At 45.4% G+C, this 4,474-nt stretch overlaps 2 pseudogenes; one reads left to right on the top strand and one right to left on the bottom strand.

The window, feature by feature from the left end:
* Positions 1-265: 265 nt before the first annotated feature.
* On the bottom strand, positions 266-504 carry LOC147040578 (U2 spliceosomal RNA; annotated as a pseudogene).
* On the top strand, positions 408-3,259 carry LOC147040577 (uncharacterized; annotated as a pseudogene).
* The last annotated feature ends 1,215 nt before the right edge of the window (positions 3,260-4,474 follow it).

Below are 4,474 nucleotides of genomic sequence, written 5' to 3'. Positions count from 1 at the left end.
CTCACGGAGGTTTGCCGCAGAGCAAAAGCTCACATCAAAGCCTTTGCTAAAAGGCAACGTTATAATGCAGTTCAAATCATCTGCGTAAAATTTCAGGGTTTGTTGGATTAGCTTTCTGGAAAAGTTTAACCTTGACATTACCAGCGGCTCACTATTAATTTCCTTAAAAGTAAAGCGTACACTATGGTTCCTCCGCATGGCAGCATGGGGAGCTACCATAGCGGAAGCACCACTTAAAGAGATTTAGATTAAAGGAAAGAAACACAAAGAATACCAAACAACTACAAAATAATGCAAAGTCAATTAAAGTAATTTACCATAGTAGATTCTGTAACAAAAGTATAAGGTTATTTGTAACACAATGCTCTGTCACTACTTCCTCCACTAACTGAGTCAAGTTCACTGCCATGGCTGAGAACTTGCAAATCAGTCGAGGTGATTGCCTTACGAGCTAGCTAAGAACAGATACTACAATTGATCTTAGCCTTAGGGCCAAGAAGCCATGGAATATATGAGTGACGGACTCGCTTACAGGCTTCCCTGTCTACCCATTCTCACAGACGGTTACAGTACGGAACAGAGTGCTGCTCTTCTGGGCACTAATAAATCGGCAAACCTTTCTGCTGACTTGTTTGTTCACGAGGCATATATGTGTATCCTTTCAGCAGTCTCTATCCAAATACACAATGTAGGTACCTATTAAAAGAGTTGTCCCGATGAACATGAAAGGCAAAGATTGATAAATCGCAAAGAACTTTCCAGGGTCATCATATGTACTCAATGGCTGCACCAAAAAGAGTTGGGCCAGAAGTGATGCAGAAGTGGCAGTGGTGGGATTTGAACACACCTCAGGAGAGACTGGAGCCTTAATCTAGAACCTTAGACTGCTCAGCCACACTACCTACCACCTGTCATTATGACATTGTATTTTGTTGACAATTCTATTAAAACATGAAGGCGGAAAAGCTGGTTTCTCCTCCAGCATCCAGGTTAGTGCTGCCCGACTGAGCTTTTTTCATAATGTAATGAAGCCTGTACACAGCAGAGGCCAAACAATATGAGTGACAATCAAAATCCAGTTGCAAGTTGGAACCGAATGATTGTTTGCCGATTACAGGACATCTTGAATTACCAGCAGCGAGCAGCAGAGTGGCGCAGCGGGAGCGTGCCTGGCCCATTTCCCAGAGGTCGATGGATCAAAACCATCCTCTACTATTCGTAACTTGTGTCCTTTGGACAGTATTTGACCCTCTTTCCAGTCATTCTATTGAGAAGAAATGTCGCACCTGTATTTTCCACACGTTGGTTGTGCTGCATGGAAGTCGACCCATCCTCAATGCATACACTTTATAAGGCATATGTCCCTTCTTTCATCATTCTCAGCCCAAATACACAGTGTAGTTACACATTAAATGGGTACTCCAGGTTAGAATACAGTCATCCCTCCTACTTCGCGGCTTCAACTATCGCGGCTTCGCTGTATCGCGGGTTTTCAAAAATAAATTAATGATTTTATCGCAGAAATTTCATCATTTCACGAGGTTTCGCGGCCACTTGAGTTTCTTCATTTTCCTTTAATAATGATAGCTTATGTTTAAAAGTCGTTTTCTTGTTTTGAAATGAATAAATTAAAGAGTCAGTACAGTATACTTTATCGTCACATGTGACTTCAGGGCGTTCTCTCTGTTGTATATTTAGATGTTGTATATTTTGGACTAACTCATGTTCCGTAGTGGGAAAACCCCGGATGTGGGAGGGGGAGCTTCGGGGACGTTCAGTGTTGTGATGTACGGCCAGTGAACTGACTGTGATGAAAGGAATAAAGCAGTATCCATCACGTCGTTGTCCGAACCATGCTTGCTACATCAGAACCTGGAAAATAGTAAAGATATAACACTCTCCACCGGCGGTGGCCTTCATCTGGACATAGCAATACACTGTTAGTCTCGTCGCTAAGGCATGAATGCGGAGCGCACAGTCCATTGATATGAAAGTCCCCTAGCAGCGAGCTGGTTGATGTCAGCGATAAAAATAGAATATCTTCCAAGAATAGCTCAAAAAAATCTAGTTTCTATTTCGCGGAAATTCCCATTTCGCGGGTGGGTCTGGAACGTAACCCCCGCGAAGTAGGAGGGATTACTGTAAAGGCAAAGATTTATATTTCGCAAAGACCTTTGAAGGGTCTTGATACTTTACAGGTGCACTGACAGGAGTTGGGCAAGGAGACCAGACCTGAATTGATGGAGAAGTGGCTGTGGTGGGATTTAAAACCCACACCTCAGTAGAGACTGGAGCTTTAGATCCAGCACCTTAGACCGCTCGGCCACAATACCTGATTGCTGGGCTACTGTATGGAATTTTCTTAACAATTATATTAAAACTTTGGAATCTGAGAATACATAGGTGGTTTCCCCACCAGCAACCAGGTTAGTGCTGTCCTACAGCGCCTTGTTTATCATGTAACAAAGAAGAAACAACTCGCAGAAGGCCTGGCGATCATCCACAAGAGCCAACTACCCGGAAAGCAAAAATTGTGGTGCTACAACTTCACATTGTACCAAAGGGCCATGTGGCCACTGAAGATGAGTAATATCAACAGCGAACGGCCTGGACAGACGAAGCAAACATCTACATTCAGAAATGGCTAGGTCTACCGAAAGGTTTCTCTGACACAGGCTTGTTCGGGGCAACCACGCTGCAACTGCCAATCCAGTCCATACCTCGGGCTATGAGCAGGAAACGGCCAGGTTCGTTCTTGAGCTAAGAGAATCCTTGGATCCTACTGTGAGAAATCCACTTGTGGCGCTATCAACATCAGGAAACAATTGGCAACGTGAAAGAAGGGAGAGCGGGGCTTGGCTGGGGAGAGCCTCCACAGCTCTGGTCCAAGGCGACAAAGAGGGAATGAAGAGTCATGGTTGTGGAAGAGGTGTCAAGATCAAAGCAGGAGCAGTCCACCATCAAGGCCGTGTACAGGGTCGCCAAGGGAGATGGACCACTTGGGAAGGTACCATCAGGAAACCTTTCAGCTGGGCTGAGCTCTGGAAGAAGGCGCAAGCCAGACTCAGCTTTGTGCTCAGGGCAACTTAGCCACAGAAACCTCCGCCAGTGATTTGGCAAGGAAGGGAGCTGTCCCCTGTGCAGAGCACCTAACGCCAGCCTACAGCACCTACTGTCAGGCTGCACTGACACAGGCATGCTACAGTTAGCGCCATGACCCAGTCCTGACGAAGCTGGCCGAAGTTTGCGTGATTTAGGCTAACCATATATAGGCCAAATTGTAGACTTGAGCATTAATTTGGAAGGGGAAAGGTTTTTGGGTGATCGCCGATGTTATCTTGTCAGACCGTTTTTCGGGACGCTTGGAAGGTCCCGAAAGGGAGGTTATGTAGTGTATTTTTTGCCTGCATATCTCTCTGTATGTTGCCCTCACAGGGCCGGGGTCATGCCTCAGGTCAAGCACAGGCCTATTTGTGTGGACAGGGTGGTTTAGTTTCAGTAATGTATGGGCACGACAGAATATAGGAAGGCCAGTTGTTCAGGACCAGGAAAACAACCAATTCGACGGCCTTGTAAGGGCAGACAGCCAACACATGTATGGGGTCTCAAAGCGTCGCTATGATTGAGAGCGATGAGATCATGAGTCTTGCCAGGTATAAGAGAGGCGTTGCCTGGCAGACGGGGGACTTTTGAACATCGTCTGTCGGGCGTGAGAAAACATCTTCTGACATCGGCTGAATAAAAACTTTTTCCAACCAGCCGTGTGTCCCCAAATCATTTCCTTCTTTGTGAAGACCAGTGGAGCCACGAAGACAATTCACCACAGTTCGAATACCAAATTGTTCGAGAACCGGGATGTTCAGAAAAAAAAGTATATATAATATATATATATATATATATATATATATATATATATATATATATATATATATATATATATATATATTAATTACTGTATATATATATATATATACATATATACATATATATATATATATATATATATATCCCCAACTCTCCGGTTACTCGACAACCCACTCTACTGCCTGAGCCATAGCCACATATATATACTGTATATATATATATATATGCCTCCATAGCTCCATACTTCCATAGCTCCAGCCACGGAGGTGGCTGGATCTTCTATAATTCCATAGCTCCAGAGCTCCAGCCACGGAGCTGGCTGGCTGGTACCTCAACACTTCCATAGCTCCAGCCACGGAGGGTGCTGGATCATCCATACTTCCATAGCTCCATAGCTCCAGCCACGGAGGTGGCTGGCCGGTACTTTCATACTTGCAGCCAGGGCGCTGGCGAAAATTGCACTAAGTGCGAAAGCCCATTCATTTACAACAACATTTCCCCGTTACCGGTGGCTGCGCGGCGGGAGAGTGACAGAGCGCATCCGAGCGGCTGGAACTCTGCGCCGGTGTGGTCGAGCGGCTGGCCTCGGCATTTTGGGTGGATCTTTTAC

Source organism: Syngnathus leptorhynchus, chromosome 20 (assembly GCF_054491065.1).
Source record: "Syngnathus leptorhynchus isolate UIUO chromosome 20, UIUO_Slep, whole genome shotgun sequence".
NCBI classification, from domain to species: Eukaryota; Metazoa; Chordata; class Actinopteri; order Syngnathiformes; family Syngnathidae; genus Syngnathus; species Syngnathus leptorhynchus.
Note: the sequence above shows the minus strand (reverse complement) of the source record. Positions and strands in the feature narration are given on the sequence as shown.